The sequence below is a fragment of the Falco rusticolus genome, chromosome 5 (genome assembly GCF_015220075.1).
Source record: "Falco rusticolus isolate bFalRus1 chromosome 5, bFalRus1.pri, whole genome shotgun sequence".
Classification (NCBI taxonomy): Eukaryota; Metazoa; Chordata; class Aves; order Falconiformes; family Falconidae; genus Falco; species Falco rusticolus.
In genome coordinates this window covers 86325961-86344960 of record NC_051191.1, presented here as the reverse complement: position 1 = coordinate 86344960, position 19000 = coordinate 86325961, and the positions used below count along the sequence as shown (strand labels likewise).

General features: G+C 41.9%; 1 long non-coding RNA gene across 2 annotated transcripts in view; it reads left to right on the top strand.

Annotated features, from left to right (window-relative positions):
• Positions 1 to 19000, top strand: part of LOC119148940 — a 156945-nt gene that overhangs the window by 93230 nt on the left and 44715 nt on the right. For both annotated transcript variants that reach the window (XR_005104540.1, XR_005104539.1), the window contains exon 3: positions 5751 to 5872. This is a non-coding gene — a long non-coding RNA (uncharacterized LOC119148940). The remainder of the gene's footprint in view (positions 1 to 5750; positions 5873 to 19000) is intronic.

Here is a 19000-nt window from a genome sequence, read left to right as displayed (position 1 = left end):
TGTGAACCCTTTCCTTCTGTCCTTATTTCTTTCCTTCCTTTCTCTCTTTATCTCTCACCCTCTCTCCCTTTGCATTCGCAGATTTCTTGTTGGTCAAACAAAGTTCCTTGGCTCTTGACTCCATTTCGAGTCTTAATTCTGTTCCCGAGAATACATGTCTCGGACCGGCATGCGACAGAAGCGTGATAGCTTTTTGTGCATGTGGAGTAGAGCAATTTCAAAACTAAGATACATTAGTGACTAGCACAGGAGGGTGACAGAAAGGACAACAAAGGAAGTTAATAAATTGATAATGAAGTGGGATTATAGAGGATTGAGCATGGATATTAGAACCGTTTCAGACATACTTTTTAATCACTGCCACTCTTCTCTGATTCTGTCTAGTGGCACCACCCTGAAATGTATTGTTGGGTGGTTGGGGAAAGACCACTTGACTTGTCACTTATTGGCAAGCATGTCCACATCCTTGACGGAGGCCAGGAGGTTAAATGAATGCTAGAGATGAGATTCTTCTGTTTGCCATGCAATTGGTGTCTCTGGAAGAGCCTTTAAATAAATTGGCAAATATTTGGAAAACTTGCTGTACTGTGTCTGATCTATGAACAGAGCTTTTATTTTCTGGGCTTTTCATTCCATCACTGAATTCATAAACATAAAAAATCAAGAAATCAGTGACCGATTTAACACTGAAGTGAGTATAAGAGATACCGTATTGTGCTTATAACTAACAAATAAAACTCTGTAAGGGAATCAAACTAATACACAGTTCAGAGGAGGAGATGCTAAGAAAAAGGGAATTGGCTCTTAATCTCGGAGTGTTTTCAAGAAGAAGTCCCAGCCCAGTTCTTTATGTCAGCCAGGCTGTTTCTTGAAAGAAGTGTGAGTTCTCTCCTGTGGTGCACGTAACTCCTGTCCGCTTCCCGAAGCTCCAGTTTTTACTTCTCCCAAAATTCTGTGCTCAACAACTGGACAGAAGGCCACGCTGAATTAAATTTTATTGTTCTGGTGTTCTCTATCCATTTGCAATGCACATAATCAGGAATCCAGATATATCCCAATAAACCTGTTTAACCTAATGAGAGCAAATGGCAATGGGTGTTCCTTACTCGGGACAGCAGTGCCAACGTTTCTGTTTAATTGGGACATACTTGGCTGGTTCCAGTGCTTCAAGTGGTTTTTAAACAGGTGTTTAATGGGTGTGGAATTCTGAACTCTGCCCTTTGGATACAGAAGTTGCCAAATAAAGATTAACAGAAATAAAAGGATCTAATGCAGAATAATAATTTTTATCTTCGTATATTTATTCAGCATAATTTTTACTTTAAGTTGCAGGCGGGTGGGGAGGTGTTTCTACTTATAATTGAGAAAGTCCATTAAATAGAACAACAGGATGTCTAACAGGGTGTCCTAATTAAAATTACCCTGTAATTTGAACAAAACATTAATTTGTATGTAGCTAAGGTTGACCTAAACCCCATCTAAATCAGGGGAAAAAACACTATATGGATTTTTTTCTGCTGAAAATGAAACTTAGCATTCTGCCAACAAACAGCACGATTCTGTTATTGTACAGTATTCAAGAGTAAGGATTTTCTTTCCAGTGTATAAAAAAAAAATGTTTGGAGAAAATTTAAAATAGATCTCTCTCCTACCTCCGCCCTTTGATAGTATTCATTCATGGTTGCATTTTTGTGGTATTTTGAAAGCAGAGACGATTTCGTTCTGTGCATACTGTAAGCCCATCTGAAGCTTTTGGTTGTGCCTGGTGGACTGGTGAACTAATAAGCAACTGAGATAGCAGCTGCTTAGCAGGACTGATTGGCTCGGGCTTGACTTCGCTATCTGCAACTACACAGTTTCTGACTGGCTTGGAGTGCAAGCCGGGTAATTTTGTTATCTCGGGAAGTGTGGGACTGCATGCATAATCTAGGCTGGATATACAACTGCATAGATTTTACTTCGGTATGTCAAACTGACCTACTCGTGCTCTGGCTGTCATGGTTTAAAATGCTGCTGAGGCAAATTGTATTTAATATAATTTATCGAATCAAAGTGAATGCTTGAAAGAATTTACTAGCTTCAGAAATATTGTTTGTATTTAAAAGGGAATTCTCAGCATCTTAACTAGACAGAACTGCGCAAGCTGCAGCTGGTAGGTGTTGCTTCCCAGACACAAGGTGGTGAAATTTTATTTGTTTCTGCCTGCTTTCTGGGCAGGTTGGAAGGGGGAGGATTTTCAAAAACACTCAAAGCTGGCCTGAATGTGCTGCTGGTGGATTGAACTTGAACTTTTTCACCATGATTTGAGTGGAGAGAGAATCAACGCTCTTGTTTCTTTGTATAATTCCACCCATAATGTCTAATACAAAATGTAATTAGACAGCTATGTACAAAAAGTGGAACTTCATAAATGCCAAAATTTAATTAGGTGAAAGGACAGTTACTTTTCACTGAAATATTCTGCATACACCAACCTCCAATCTCTGCTTCAGTGTAGTATATAGCAACAAAAGAAAAGAAAGGGAAAAATCCGATGAACAATTTGCTTAACCTACTTTTAGCTCCAAGAACAATTGTTAAAGTGAAGATAAAACTTGAGGCTGGTGTTGTGGTAATACGCTTCTAAATCAATCAGGAGCACTTGGATAGAAAGTATTTAAAGTATTGGCATCATTTAAAATTCTTAGATTCTCCTTATTGTTTTAAAGACTGTCAAAACTGACGTAGGCACCTGTTGTAACCTGGAAAGAATAAAATTAATTTAATCAAACAATTGTGATGGTGAGCCAATGATACTGTCATCATTAGAGATTAATAACAGGTATTTGCCAGAGTATTTTTTGTGTGTAGGTACATACGTATGCATGTTTTCCAGTGGAACAGTTGTTCATAGAGGTAAATATTCAGTGACACCACAGCAACAGTATATGCATGGGTGGGTTTTCCTGATAAGGGCTGTATCTTAAAGGCAGCTGAGGAAAAGGGGAGTCTCCTGTTGAGGAAACAAGCCTGTTGCATAGGGGTCACATACCAGAATGTGATTTGTAACAACCTGTGCAGCTGCCCATGGTTGATAGAATAACTGTAGCCATCTTTAGGGTGTATAGAAGACATGAATGAAAACAAGTAGTTGTGCAGATGCCATTGCTTCAGGATCACGTATGCTGGTATGTAATGCAGCGTATGAAAGCATTATTTCATTATTGTTGAAAGAAACAATTCCTATGTCTGATCTAGTATTCTGCCCTTGAGGTCTGGATATAATTCGGTTATAAAAAAAACATTCTTTACCTCGGTACTGAAGGGGGGGTATTGGTTGTTGAGCTGATGAAGATCAGGTGTCCACTCTGACTCTTTTAGTTCTTTCAGTTACTGTAATTTCCAAAGGTGATGAATCATCTGTGGATGCTAACTGGCTAGTGAAGCTTGTCCTCAGTGACTCCTTCTCCTGAAGATATTGTAGAGTATGGTGTTGGATGATCCCTTACTGCCAAAGGATCTTTCTCGTAGTGTTTGAAATGTTCCAATTTTTGTCACCCCTAGAGCAGGCAAGCTAAAGGAAGAGATTTGGACTGAAGTGTCTTCTGTATTCAGCTGAAATCCGGATTTCACCCCACAACCTCCTGCATAACTGTTTGGGCAGAGTGACTTCAGAAATGCTGAAGAAAGGTTAGAAAGTGTAGTTGCTGATGGTTAGAAGGCTTAGTTTTTAAGTCAGGACAGAATTGACACTTGTGCTCCAGGAAAGTAGCAAAAAAGGTACTTTGTACTGTAACGGTAGGTATGTGAAAGGAAACTCATGCTTTTTATTTCCAGATGTATTTTCTGAAGTCCTTGAAAGATTTTTTTCAGGAGCTTCTGGATGTTCTGTTAACAGTGGTTCTTAATCATGTGCTTTATCGTTTGCCTTTGGCAAGAAAGCTCAATTCTTTCTTTCTGAATGTGGGACCTTGCCTTATTGCCTCAGGGAAGCATTACTGTAATGCATGTCACTTGAGGCTAATTCAACCTGCCACTTGGAAATTGCCCCTGGTGCAGGTCGTAGCAGTGCACCATTATCTCAAGCTACTTTTCATCAGGAGCAGACTGCATGTGTTCTGTATGATCCACGTGGCCTGCCAGTTTATTTTAGGTTAGCGTGTGAGGGGGGGGGGGGGGCTTTTTTACCTATAAAGCCATGATTGGTTTGGCTTTCAGCTGTGTGGTCAGACCCTTTCTTCCATGTCATACCAAAGCAGCCCTAGACATCTCAAGGTGCAGGTCCACAGCAGCTTAAACTGAGCGATGGTGATGCCGCTGTGTTGCTGTTCCTCCGCTTGTACAGTTCTGCTGCCTCCTTTGCTCTAACCCTCAAGTTTCATGCCTGGATGTTGAGTGGCAGCTGGGGGTTCATGTGGCTGAAAAGACATGGACCTGAAATTTCCATTCAGCTGAAAGCTCCCTGAACCAGGCGTTTATCCAGTCCTTACTCAAGGATGGACTTGGGGACATGTGGTGAGGAGAGAAAAGAGCTGAAGGAAGGGTGGGATTGTGGCAGCTGCAATTAAAATCAGCTTACATAGTAGTGCAGCCGCACTCCAAAGGCTCTGAAGATAACAACCCAGTGATTTCAGCAGGATATAGCTATGAGGATAGGGTATGATAGTTAAAGGAACTGTGGCTTTGGAATTTACTTTCTCCACTGTTTTCTAAAACCTGCACTTCGATACGCACCAGTAACTCTGAAGATCACACCTAACCTTTCCATCCTTGAAAAGGGAGAGTGATATGAAGGTGTGATTAATTTCATTTATGAGGTTTGGTTGCTATATGTCATTAGAAGCAGATCAGGCAGGGAAAAAAAAACCCACATTTTTGTAAGCAGTAGGGAATTTTCCCCTTTGAAAAAAAGCTAAAACTTCATTAACATTTCAGCCAGCTTTAAATTAAAATTTGTGTCTGAAAATAATGTTTAATGTCCTTTCAGTGCCAGTGAGACACGTCAGGGCAGTATCAGCACAAGTTTCTTCTATGTACAGCTTGTCATGTGGATCCTGTATCTCCAGTCGTGGTGTTACTGTGCCACACATGCTGGCGTGAGAATGCCCATGAAATTAACGCTTGGCCTTCTGCTGATCATGTGAAGCCACTGGACCGTGCATCACGTGGCCGGTTGGGGCAAACGGAATGGAGCAGGTGACTGCCCGCTTTGTATGCGAGCTAACGTGGCCCGATGCTTCTTACCACGAGTAGTCCCATTCCGTTAGGTTGCAGTAGGTATGCTTACACCAGGAAAGGTTTCACTTGCTACGTTTCTGTAGGACAGGCCTTTGTAACGTGCCACCGGAGCAGCTGGGTTTGCCTAGCCCCGTCCCCGCAGCACTGAATGCTGGTGCTTTGCTGCTTCTGCCCCGCTGGGCGCAGTCGGCATTGGGAAGGGCAGCGCTGGGAAACAGAGCAAGCAGCTCCACCATGCAGGCAGCAGCCAGTGGCAGACCCAGGTGTTTTGCTGGGTTTTGCACCTTTGAGGGGACAAGAGGATGTCCCTGAAATCACGCTTTCTTTTCTCTCTGCAACATTTTTATGTCAAGTCCACAAGTACTCGATTTCTAGCCGTTCTCTGTGGTTGGTGCTCCTACTGCCTGCGGAGGAAAACGCTTTGCGCTTGTGTCATGCGTGCGGTAGGGCCTGTGATGGAGTTCCTGCCAACTGTTTCTAAAGGTTTTTGCTTCATGCCAGATCTTGAAGATCCTTTTCTCCTCTTCTTTTAGGGAACTAGAGGGCTTGACACATCCTTTACATCCTGCATTTACTCTGACCACAGTCCCTCCCTGCTCTCGCCAGCGGAGCTCAGCCCAGCTTCCCTTCCTGTCGATGCCCAGTCAGCTACGTGGTAAGTTTTCATTATCTCTGGACTCGTTGCCACAAGGTGGAATTCTGGCAAACTCTCTCTAAAATCCATTAGCCCTGGGCATGGAGGGCAGAGTACTTCATGCCCGTCGGAGGTGGTTCAGTTGTGTTCCAGGCTGATTGCAAGGGAAGGAAGATGGTCTTGAATTAGCATTGGAGCTGAACTTCAGCATAGATTGTTATAGGAATAAAATATGAAGTAAAATATGTGACAGAATTAAATCCATCAGTTCTAATAAAGGAAACAGAAGAAAGCAAAGAAATATTGGACCCTTAAATCCCATTAACCAGGCCAGAGAGAGAATGTGTTAAAAGGGAGCTGCACTGTATCTTTTTTCATTGTTTGATGAAATAATCTTTTTCACCCTTTAAGTGGTGTGTTTAAAAATCCTGGTATTTCTGAAACAAAGAGAATACACAGCCACCGAGCTAGCTGGTTTTTATACCTTCCTTTTCTGAGTATTGTCCTTCAGTACAATACAGAGCCATTTCTTTGTTCTCACAAGCTAGCAGTTAAATTGTATGTAAATGTATGCAAATTAGATGCTGTCTAATAAAGAGAGTCATTAGATGGAAGAAATATTTAGTTTGGGGGGGGGAAGAAAGAAAAGAAAGCAGGTGTATTTTGCAATAGAAAAATGTAAGATTGCAGAAGCCCCTCAAACTTTTTGTGAGGGCTTTTTATTAAAGCCATTAAAATATTTTCTAAAAGGCTTGCGCTACTCTTGGTCCTTTTTTCTATACTTTTATGTATATGTCTGTACACTTATGTGATCTTTTCTTAAAACTCACGCTGGTTGTGCTATATACACATACTTGAACAGACGTGTAAATTTTGTATTCATAAATATTTGATTTCTTTAAATCATATACCCATGAATTTACACACGTGTACCTTGTATTAGGGTGTGTTTTTTGCTTCCTGAGTATATACAGGTGGAATCTACGTGGTAAATTTTATTTTCATGGATTGATTTATTCATCATACACTGTGACGGGATACCTTCTCACTAAATCATCTTCCTCCCATTTTATCAACCTCCTCCTCAACAATTATAAAGCTTTTTGAGCTCCCCCCCCAATCTAATTTTATTTATTCACAGAATCTCAGTGCCAGGTATGTTTCTATTCTTTCACTTGCATTTTCTACCAGGTAATCCCTTTTGAGGTATGGACCTGATTTAAGCCTGAAGCAGCAGTGACCTTTCTAAACACGATGAAGTCACAGCTTTTCTGTCAGGTGTCAGGGTGCTAAGATGCTAGGAATGGGAAGCTTTGTGTCATCCAAAGCTGGAGATACCACACCTGTGGATGGAGCACACTGCATCCATCTAGGCTCTGAAAGATTTGAAATTGATGAACCTTGTGTTCTTGCTACTTCTAAGGAGGTAAAATTTAAAACTTTAATCTCTCTGCTTCAGAATCCATAGTCCTGCTATTTCAGCTCTTCTGTTTGGGTGGATTAGTATACATAGATGACATGGCACAATTATTTGGAAGTCATCGTATTTTGTTTCTGATGGTCAGTTATCATAGCTCAGACAGGTGAGCCGATAGCTATACATCGACTGGCATATTTTTTTCCGTTGCAGTTTTGCAAGTCTGGAAGTCTAAAGATGTATATGTATATGTGTATAAAAAATATGTATATAAAAATAATGTTGTTTAAATATTTACATATAAAGCCAAGGGATTGGCTTCCTTCCCAGAATTACTGGAACTACCTTCCCCAGGAACATTTGGACTTGAAAAATCTCTACAACAACGCTTTTCTTCTGAAACTAAGCAACTTGTGAAATGAGTGACTAGCTCTGCACCCTTCACTGTTCGTATGAGTTCTTTAGCTTGGGGTGATGGAGAGGCCCCTGTGCATGGGTAATATGTTTCCAGTTAATTATGGTAAGATTCTCTTTTATTGCTCTTTCCCCCTGCCATTTCTCATTGGCTTACTTTATGAGAGGAACTCTAGCACAGTGGGAATATTTGTCACTGTTGTAGGACAGGTCCGTGCCATGCGCTGCGCCCGGGCTGTGCGCAGTCCGACGGCAGCGATTCCTGCCTGGGTGGCTGCAGGGCAGGCGAGCTGATCGCTTGGAACAAAGTGACTCCCCAGTTGCCCGGTGGCCCAGCCACGCTGGCTGAGCAGTCAGCAGGGAAGCCGTAATGTGTGTCTGCTACCCGGTAGGCAGGGTGGTTGTAAGGATGTGGTGGAGGGTTGGCAGTGAGTATTTCAGGTGCTGTTGAAGGTATAATAGATGATGTAAGGTGAAGACTGCTCTGGGGGGAATGCAAGGAAAATCTAACCTATAATATAAGGATGCTAGAGAGAGATGAGGTTAATGAAGTGAGGAGAAACAAAGGCTATAGTGGTGTGACTAGGAGGGATGAGGCCACATTAATAAACTGAAAACATCAGTGGTTTACCCACTCGCTTGGGACACTGCTCCTCTAGGGTGTCTGGCATTTAATGTCGACAAGGACTGAGTCACTAGACATTTAACGCTGATGTTCCACACAGTTTGCAGTCTAGCTAGGTTTAGCAACACAGGTTCTTCAGACCCTGGGAGGTGGTTGTTAATCCTGAAGCCCTAACTGGGAGACTTACACTGGAGATGGGACAGGCTAGCAGTCAAAGTTCCTTTTTCTCTCACATTCTTGAACAGGATGCAAAGCACATATACAGAGAAGAATGATGCTCAAATGGGGGGAAGAGTAGTGCAGGCTTAGGGGTAGGAATGCGATTAATTCCGTGTTCCTCTCCAGACTTCCTGTGGTCTGGAGTAATGGTTCAGGGCAGGAGAGAATTTAGTGCCTACGTACTTTTGAGGATATGCGTCTTACTACCTTGCCCATCTTGACAATAAAAATAACACAGGTTTCCTACTCTTGAAGTACATTGCGAGGATATATGCATTAAAAGATGGGAGGGAGGCTTCTGTATCCTGTGATAATGAATCCAAAAGCAGTACTGCAGCCAGATGCGGGAATCGGACCAGTGGTCCATCTGGTCAGGCATCATCCTGTGAAATGTCTTCAGCTGCAGCAGAGGGAGGCACAAGAAATCCGAAGTTGTAATTCTGGAAGAGCCAACGCTTTCACTAGTGATCTTGAAAGTAAATGAGACTTTTTAAACTTGTATTTCTCAGGAGCTTGTGCATCTTTAAAAAATAGTTTTAAGAAATAAATTATGCTGCACTAAACTAATCCTAGAGCTAACGAACAGGCATTGGGACTAGCAGCTTTTGCTATTACCTACTGCTTATTATTGTTATTATTATTATTTCTTTTTAATTATGCAAAGTGCTAATCAGTTTGATTATGCATAGTGCTAATCAGGTTAATTATGCAAAGTGCTAATCAGTTATTCTCTAAGCACACGAGGAGAGCAGAGGTGCTGGCAGTGAATGGTGGTTCTAGATGGGGGTAGTCACGGCAGTCATTCCTTATTAAAAGAGGAGTAGGTGAGATGACAGGGGGTTTTGCTTCCATTAAAAAGTAAATAAAACTAAAAAAAAAAAAAAGGGCAAGCCATGAGGGTGATAGTTTGATAGTTTTGGTGGGGTAATGTCTTCTTTCACAGCAAGGTAGACTTTTTTTCTAAGCCAGCTCATGCTGTTGGATAATTTCTGGAGGAGTTTGAGTGCACTGATTTGGGCAAATATATTGCAGAGGAGTCTTGTAATGGGTTGGGTACAAGCTGCCCCCACTTGATAAGTCAGAATGCTTAACTTGAAAATCACAAATTAAGGGAGTTTTCTCAATCTAATGTAGAGTCATCTTTTAAGCACTGGTAAGTAGGATACTGATACTGTAACACGAATGGCAGTTGATCATATGTTTGTAGGGTGGAAGGTACCGCATGAGCGTACGAAATGTGTTTCTTTCAGTGTAATGCCCTTAGAAGCTATAACAACGTAGGGTGCCTTATCAGTGGAACGTACGTTAGGCTGCATTTCTTCTTCCTCCTTAGTGCTAAATTAGAAACTAGAATTGTGTGTTCCCATGAAACAGGATCGGTTTTCACTAAGCTATGTTCTTCAGTGCTCAGTGTCTAATATCTAACCAGTATTCCTTATTTGATTATGTTTCACTGTTGGTGTGGGATACGTATGCATTACTTTTTTTTTTCATTTAGTAATGGAGATGACGTTCCCAGAGCAGAGAGCTACTCGCTCATAAAAGTCTTGGGTAAAGGATCTTCAGAGAGTTTTGGAAGTCATTAAAACAAACGACTGCTCCTGTATCAGGCCATCAGTACTAGAAGGTTACTGCACCAGCAATGCCAGGGATATTTGCCTTGGAAGATTAATCATTGAAGGTGCTTACTTACGGGGAGCTGAGACAAATTCTCAATTGTATTTAAGGTAGGAAGTAAAGCAAAGCTTCAGTAACTTATAGCTTAAACCAGAGCCTGAAAGTTAATAGTATTGCCTGTGTGGCTTTGTGACTACTCCACAAGACACTGACGCTCAAAACAAGTTTACTCCAGATGTGTGGTCACAAATACCCATCTATGCTTACAAACTTACTCTGATGTTAGAAGCCTAGACGTACCAATGGTCCAGCATCGTCTAGTGCCTTAAACATGGAGGAGGGGAGCATGTGCTGCAAATATTCTAAGCAAGAGGGAGATACACCAGAGTCCTGAGACTGAATGCTTCCCTGTCTGGTCAGAATCCTCTGAAGCTGATGCACGGCTTCCCATGAACTGATGATGGTGAATCAGGTCACTGCTGCCTCTAGGTGCTGTTCTGGGAGAACTCGGTCTGTTTGCCTCAGACCTGAATTTGTCTTGAAGTAGCCTGTTCCACAACCAGGCTGCTTCCATAGGTGTTTACTTTCATTTATTGTCAGTAGCTCCAGTGCCTGTTTGTTCTTTCAGTGCAATCCACTCCTCCGTCATCAGCTCTTTGATGAGGCACAATAGGAGAGTGTGTGTGATCTACCAAAACAGGGAAAACTCTGACTTCTTCCTGTGATCCCTTGGCATCACACAGCCTTGCAGGAAGCAGGTGCTTGGTTAGATTGTTGTACCAACAGAAAAATGGCAGTCACTCATGTACTGGATGATTTCTCTACCCTTTGGAAGCTGGGCATATTATATCAGAGGGGAGTAAGTTTGAAAGTTACTGTCATGCTCTAGGTATGTTCTTTGCGATCATCCCCATCTTTTCAAATGGAAGTGTAATCCTGGGGAAAGAAACCCCCAAAGTTCTCCTGTTCCTGTGAGCATTTCCCCATAGTATTTAAAAGCTGTTGTAGAGTCAGAGGAGCCTTGAAAGGTTGATAGCATAAACCACACACAGCATTTGCCTGTTTAGAAATGTAAATCTACCTGAGGCAGAAGCATAACCTCTGTTGAATTTCACCATCTCAGATGGCTGGCCTTCTGATGAACTGGGGAGCTAGAAAGTCAGAAAACTCACGTTCTGCTCCCATTTCTACTGCTTTCTGTGCAACCCTGCCAAATAGCACTACTTTGGTCTGCTTTAGTTTTTCTTGATGGTAAAGTGCGGACAGTGGTACGGACCTAGGACAGTGGGGGCAGTTTGTAAGGCAAATGTATTGTGTGCAAAGTGCTTTGATATCCCTGGGTTAAAGGAGTTAGAGAAGTGCAGTGTACTATCGGGAGTTCTCTGTGCTATTAAGAAGCATCAGCAAACTTTGTGATAACTGTGTAAATTACTGCAAGAGAGCACTGAAGTCATTTGTGTATTCCTAAAAAGTGTAGTAAGTGGATGGAGAAAACTCGATTGCTTTGAGTTTAGGCTGATGGGTTAGCAACAAATGAGGTAACCCCGATAAAAAAAATCTGTGCCTCCTGCACTTTAAGAAGTAGGTCTCAAGCGAACAGAGAATTTATTTGCTTGTATGGCAGAAAGTTATTGCTTCAAAACTGCTTTTGCATCTTCTTGAGGACCTGGTCTTTGGAGGTGCAGGCTAATGCTACTCAGCTCTGTAGAAGCTGAGGCTGCTCCCTGGCATTCACACAACTGGGAGCCGGTGGGGAATTAATAACAAAAACGTTTTAAACGTTCAGCCTGACCTTTTAAAGTTACTGACCTGCATTCAGGTTACAAATACACAGCAATTTTCTCTTGAGCAGCAAAGACTCTAAATGTTAAATCAGTAACTCGATCAGACTAGCAGCCCTTCTCCCCTCTGTTCGCTCGTGCCCAGCTGCCACGACTGGAGCTAAGGAACAAGAAAACTATCTAAACACATCCATATCTTACTGTGACACAAGTACTTGGAAGAAGCCCCACTGACATAAACTAACACAAAGTGACACTTTGTTTAAGAAGTTGTTTTGAATGTCTTCTCCCATTGATCTGCTGCGAGGGAGATAAATAAACACTGTGTGTGGTGCAGCCGGGCTGAGTATTTTTGCTCCTTTGAGTGTTTATACATTCTCTGACGGTTGTTTGTATTGCTGTTTGTTGACTGTAAATTCCAGACCTGTGTGTTTGTAATGTATACATTTACAGGAGCGGGGCAGTTTTGGGAGGATGGTCAGGGTAGTGCTTTTTATGAACACAACTAGATGAATAGTAGGTGGGTGGGGGTTCCCCTCCTCCCAGAGTAGTGAATTAGTCTTTGTGCTGCCGGGGAAGGAGAGGGCTGCATTAAGCAAGCAGGACCTTCCGTACTCAGGTTAATGCAGGTAGGTGTGCGAGGAAGACCACGGAGGATTTCTCTGGTGGGAATCAAGTTAGTTTAGCTTGGCATCAAATTAAGCAGCAGGTCTGTTTGGTGATGATGAGGGTGATGCTTGTTTTCTCTGGGGAGGAAGTGACTGAAGTTACAGATGACAAAATTCCTGGTGGCAGAGACCCATCCTGCCCCTCTGTCCCTGTTTCGCAGTGCTCTCCCTTGCCTTTGAACAAAATCTTCCCTTTTTCACTTACTGTTGTTATCAGCGTCTCGATCCCTAGGACAGTGGGAGCATGTAGAAGACTTGGGAACTGACACAGGCGCTGCTTCTTCGTCCCCCAGGCTGAAAGGGCGTAGCTTCCTGAGCATAACGTTACATGCAGGAAGAGTTCCACTTAATCAGCCACCATTTCTACTATTAGGTGGCATTTTCCTTGAATCTGTGCCTCTGTCATGTTTGTGCAAGTTAAAATTACACGTTTCTGATGTTCCGAATTGTTTAAAGCCTGCCTAGTGTTCTTTCTGGGCTGCCCCATGACGTTGTCTGTTTCTTAGATGCAGGTTTCACTGTCTTGCAGTGACCGTTAGAACAACCTCTCACTTGCTGAAAGTTTTACTGAGTTTTAACCATTTGTAGTTAATTTTGTTAGCTTTAAACATAATTTGGGGGGAGAGCTGCTTCTGCTGCGGGTGTGCTGTTTATAAATCTGGTGCTAGAGGAAAATACTTTGTTTTACCCATGCTAAATTATTCTGGTAACGTCTTCTATGGTTTCCTGTGTCTTCATAGTTTGGAACGATGCTTTGAATTACCTTTGTGGCAGGGAAGGTGTTTTTTTTTGTTTTTTTCCTTTCTTTCTTGACACTTGTGCATCTCCCACCCTGACAACAGCTGTTTGATGAAAATAAGGAGGGCGTACTAGCATCACCCTCTTGTTAATTCACTGAAGAGGCTGTGGTCTGTCTGGTGAGCCTGAAGGTTGCCACGCTGTCAATGACCACAAAGCACTGCTATGTCAGTGTGTAGCAGGTTGTCTTTCTCACTTGGCTATCTGAAAATCCAGGGAATCAAATACACTAAAAAAGGTGAAAGAATATTTTGCTTATCTAAAGCCAGATCTGTGAATATGAGAATTAAAGTTGACAAAGCAGCCTTAATTCAACTTCCTTGTGCTCTTGGTCTGAGGTTGAATAGAGGCTCTTTAGTAAGAGATCCGTTAGGATCTTTATTAAAGAATAGAGGTTCTTTAAGATCCGTTGCCTTGCTTGCTACAAACACTCAAAAGTGTTTAATGTATGAGGCAGGAGATAGTGGAAAAAGAAAGGGTGCTGTTATTCTCAAGATTATGGTGAGAGCGTGCATGTGCTTAAAGAAAAAAATGTGCTTGAACGGAGCTGCTTGTAAAATCAGACATCTTTAGGTGGGTTGCAAAGAAAGCTAGTATTTCTGCTTTCTCTTACCAGTTCACTTACTCCTTTTAACCCTTCACTATTTTTACCTTTTAAAACATTTGGTTCTTTTTCCTTTAAAGAAAAAATAGTTGGTACCAGCCTACCCTGGTCTTGGTTTTTTTCTCATCACTTTGCTGGTATACAAAAGACTTTCTTTTTTCTCCCCTCCCCGTAAAATACCTTTCATTTGGTAGGAGGTGCACTGTGTTCCACATTATTCACTGACAAAAGTGCACACAACTCTTCCTGACACTTTGACGGTTTAGTTGGAGATGCTGCTCGAAGTAGAATGTGTCTGTAGCCAGGTCCATTTGCTAAGCACTGGGAATTCAGCTGTTTTCTCATGAATTCTTCTTTTCATATTTTATTACTATGAAGAGAACACAAAGAATGCTTGTTTCTTTCTTTCTTTCTCCCCCCCCAACCCCCCCCCCCTCCCCTCCAGTTGACACAATCAGTATTATTTGAAGGAAAAAATTACACACAGAATGGGAAATAGGGTGGGAAAATGTAATAGGATCTGCAAATCTTTTCTGTCTTGTCTGAGTAAATGAGAGCTGATGAGAGATGCAGCACAATGAGGGCTAGGCAATGCTAGCTGAACTGGTATATAAAGATTGTTTCATTTTGCTTCATTTCATTTTACTGTATTGAATTTGAAAGGGAAAATTGCAGCGGACATGAAAGTTTGCTGTGGAAACAGCCCGGGTCGCTGTACCCTTGACATGAACCTGGGCAAACAGGAAAAGAACGTTAAATAAAGTGGTGTATGAATCATGCAGGTGGGCTTCTTAGGCTGCTTTTTGAAGAGAGCCCTTTCACGAAGGGTGGTTCTTGCCTCTACGGTTGTTCTGCTGCTTCTAATTTCTTCTATTGTCCGCTTAAGTTACCAACTTGGGAAAGGTGTCGTTGTGGGGGGGTTTGTGGGTTTGTGGGGGCTGAGCCAAAACCGTGCTGATCTTCAGGCATACGTTTTGCAGGATTACGTGGCAGCATCATTTTTGCATGCAGACTTTCAGGACTGGAAGGAGAGTATTTCTTCCCCCATTTATGTCCGCCCTAATGGTTCATCTTTTCAAATGAGTATAACACAAGCTAGGACAGAACTTAAGGGAACTTGGTCCTAGGTAGGATACTACTACAGCTGTACACTCATCAGTAGACAATTCTACCTCACATTTCTACCTCTACTCACAACAGTACCGCACGTTACAAGCTGTAGTGGTTTTATGCAACTGGAGTGACTGCATGTCGCTTGCTGGAAGGAGGAGCTGTAGTTAAAAGCAGGTGTGAGTCAATTCAATCTGAAAAAACATTTTTTGCAAATCATTATGCTACTTTAGGCATGGATAATTCCCAGAAAATGGGGAAGATAGATTTTTTTTTTTTTTTTTTTCCCCCCGAGTCAAAGCCAGTCATGGAGGTCTGAAATAACGCAGCACGCACAGCAAACATTCCTGTGTAAAATCTCTAACACAGATTGTAAGATTTGAGACTCCTAGAGGTGCTACTACTCTCGGGAGATACCTTGAAGATAAAACATAGGTTAAACTTTTTTTTTTTTTCTAATCTAAATAAGGACATTGTAATGTTCAGAAGTAAGATTCAACATCCTGTGTTCAGGGTCCAGCTGGTGTGATCCAAAGGCAGGTTCATGTCATGAGCAGATTCAAGGCTCTTCCCTTGGAAAAGGCTTTTAACTTCTGGATTTTTATGAGATAGGTGTGCATGGTAAACATTTACCTGGCAAGCAGTTTGCTTTGTACGCTTATCCCCTTACCAAAGTTCCCAGGACTGAAGGGGCTGACTAGGGTTGGTGGGCACAGGAAGAGAAGGGTGATGGTTTTACTTTTCTCCAAGGAAAAGGATGGTGTGACGGCATTGTGTAATCTAGCTTTTCAGCCGCTCTGAGGACAAGGGAAAGGTTGGGTAATTTTTTTAACACACGTAACCCCTTCTCACTGCCCCCTCTCCCCAAACCATTACTAGAGAACACCCCTCCCTCTTAATGAAGACCTTAATGAAGATCTGGCTAGTGCAAACGTATCCAAAGGGAATTGAGTGTCTCTGGATGTGACTCATTTAAGCACAATCCATTTTTTTCTCTGGTTGTGGTTTTGGACATGGAAGAGTTCCTTGATCCCGCTCACTCCAGCCCCCAGGTAAACTCCATAGGCTCAGGCAGGTAAATCTCAGGTAACTGAAGAAAAGCAAAGAAAACAAAAGTTCTTCCTCCTCTAGGAGTGGGCAGTGCATGGAGGAGGGAGGCGATGTTCCTGCTGTGATGAGTAGAAGTAATGGCGACATAGCTTTAAGAACAGATCTGAGAATTTAAAAGCTGTGTGAAATCCAGGACGGGCTGGGTTAAGGAAGAAAGAATGCTGTACAGCAACCAGTCTTTTCTGCAAATTATTTTAGTCTTTAGGCTGTGCAGTCTGAATAGCTAGCCTTTCTCATACGCAATGGTAATTCAAGGAGTATTCTTTTTAGTGGAATAAACAGTTTTGCTGCTTGACATATGAAATGCTTCTACTAGTAAATTCCACAGGCAGCTTCACCCCCCCACCCCCCCAATATTGTTTTGGCTGATTGTATAACCTTGAAAGTTTAAAATTGACTGGTTTACTGTAAGAAGCATTAAGTAAATGCAATCTCTCTATTTTTAATAACAGTAGCTCAAATTTCATGTGAGCTCACACTAGTCCTCCAGTGTAATTAAGTTTATGGTTTTCTTATGCACTTCAAATGCCTGTGATGTGCAGTTAATAGTATTTTTCAGACAAGTATTAGGACACCTCAGCAGCGATGCCAATGTGGGCTGGTGTCTATCAGCAGTGCAGACACCACAAAGTAATGGAAATTGCAAGACATTCTGCTATAATTTGTCTAAAAATATGCATGACAGCAGAGCTTTTTTACCTGAGTTTAGCAAGTGGTAAGGCTCTGAATTAGTGAAGCTTCATAAATGAACTGGGCATGTAACAAGATTTTCAAGTTTGGCTCCAAGTCCAGTGTGTATCTGGAGTGAAGGATAGCTGAATATCTGAGATCTTCTGCGCCTTGGATTTTGTGCAATGACTGTACCTAGAGTCTGGTTTCTGCTACATAAATTTTAACTGTAAGCCGTATGACTGCATAGGGAGTTTTGGAGGAAAGGTTTGGATGAACTTTTCCTCTGTATGCATGTATATAAACACACATTTTTGTTTGTTTAAAGGAATTGTGACTTTCTTTTAATACAAGAGCATTCTTTTTTTATTTCTAAGGAAAGAAAATGATACCAAAGATGCCTGAGAATTCCAATGAAATGGCCTGAAATTATTGAAACAAAATATTTAATTTAATTTAAACTGGTGGAGAACTTTATTTCAAAGAAGTTTTGATTTTCAAATGTTTTGAAGATGAAGGCCAAAACTTTGAATTCATGAGGAGGAAGAATGTTTCTGACTTTGCTTCGTCTGACACGCTTGCTGAACACTGCAAATTATAATTATACTTAGCTAGGTTTGGATGTAGAGCTGGATCTGTGTTTGCAGTGTGTGTCACAGCTCTGTAAACCAGAACAAGATCTGATTATTCTGGTGTCTTGGAATGTCTGGGCCTGAGTCTGTGGCATCAAGATGTTGGGAGTCTTGAGATTCAGTTTGGTCCTGTATAGAAGTGTTGGAACTGAGCCCCTAATCCCTTTCTGAAACAATCCCATCTGATACCATAGGACCGTCAGAAGTATTGATGGTAATGGTAAAGTTCTCCCATGTCAAAAAACCTCCCCTCCTCTTGAAAGCTGAATACGGCTTCCTTTATGTAAGCATTTAGGGACACAATAAAGATAGTATGTGGGGCAGCTTCTCAGTGACCTTTTGTGCTCGTGAGTGAACTCCTGTGCAGTGCTTGGCTGTGGTGTGGGGCCAGCAGACCTGGAAAATCTCCGGCAGGTAGCCATACACTAGCCCTTCCCTTCCTTTCTTAAAACAGCACATGCAAATGCTAACCAGCTGTTTATTTTGTTTATGCAAATTTTTGCCCATGCAAATTTAGGCTGCAGGTTTCCCTCGTTACACATAAAAGGGCTGGAATGTCCTTCTGAGTGGAAAATATTAACGAGGATAGTTCAACAGCACCATCTTTTCTTTTGTTTTCTCCATCATCAAACGAGCATCTCGCAGACTCCAGCGAGACCCCTGCGCCAGTGAGGACTGCGGGGTCCGGCGCCACAGGTATTACCTGGTGTGGATCCTGCTGGGAGCTTTCCCTGCTCTCTGCCTTCCAGGGGGATGGACGGGGGCAGGAACCGGAGCGGTTGGGATGGGCAGTGGGAGAAACTGCTGTGGCTTCAACTGTCCATTGCTGGCTGGGAACTGCAAGCAGATGCTTGAGAGAACGTGTTGTATATGAGAAGGTGATGAGTGAATGGAAATTAAAACAAAAGGGTTGAAAATAGAGCTGTAATCAATCTAGCCTGGTATCTCAATAAAGCAGGGACACTTCTTTATTGTGAATTTGGGGCAGATCTTGTGGCAAGTGCCACGATAGTGGGGTCTTCCCTCCACTCCCTCCTCCCCTTCCATTAAATCTACATTTGGAAGGTGGATGGTGCTGACTCATAAATTAAATTGGAGTAATACATACAGTGTATATATATTTCTGTCACTTTGTCTCAAATTAAACACGAACCTTCTCCCCTGACAAGATGATAGAAAAGTTAATTGCTCGCCCTGGCTTTAAATTGGAATTTGAATTTGCAAAATGCTAAAGGTTTATGAGATCTAAATCATGAGGAGCTTAAATTACATTCCTGTGATAAAATATTAATAAATCAATTAAAACATAAGCCGAGTATAATATTACTTTTTTGTAGGAACCTTGAACACAATAATTCATTAGAGTGTGCAGTAACAATTATTGTATCTTTTTTAATTTTCTTTTTTATTAGTTTTTCTGTTTTTAAACTGGGGAAAAGGCAACATCAGATGGGAACACACCACACAATGGTGGAATATTATCCT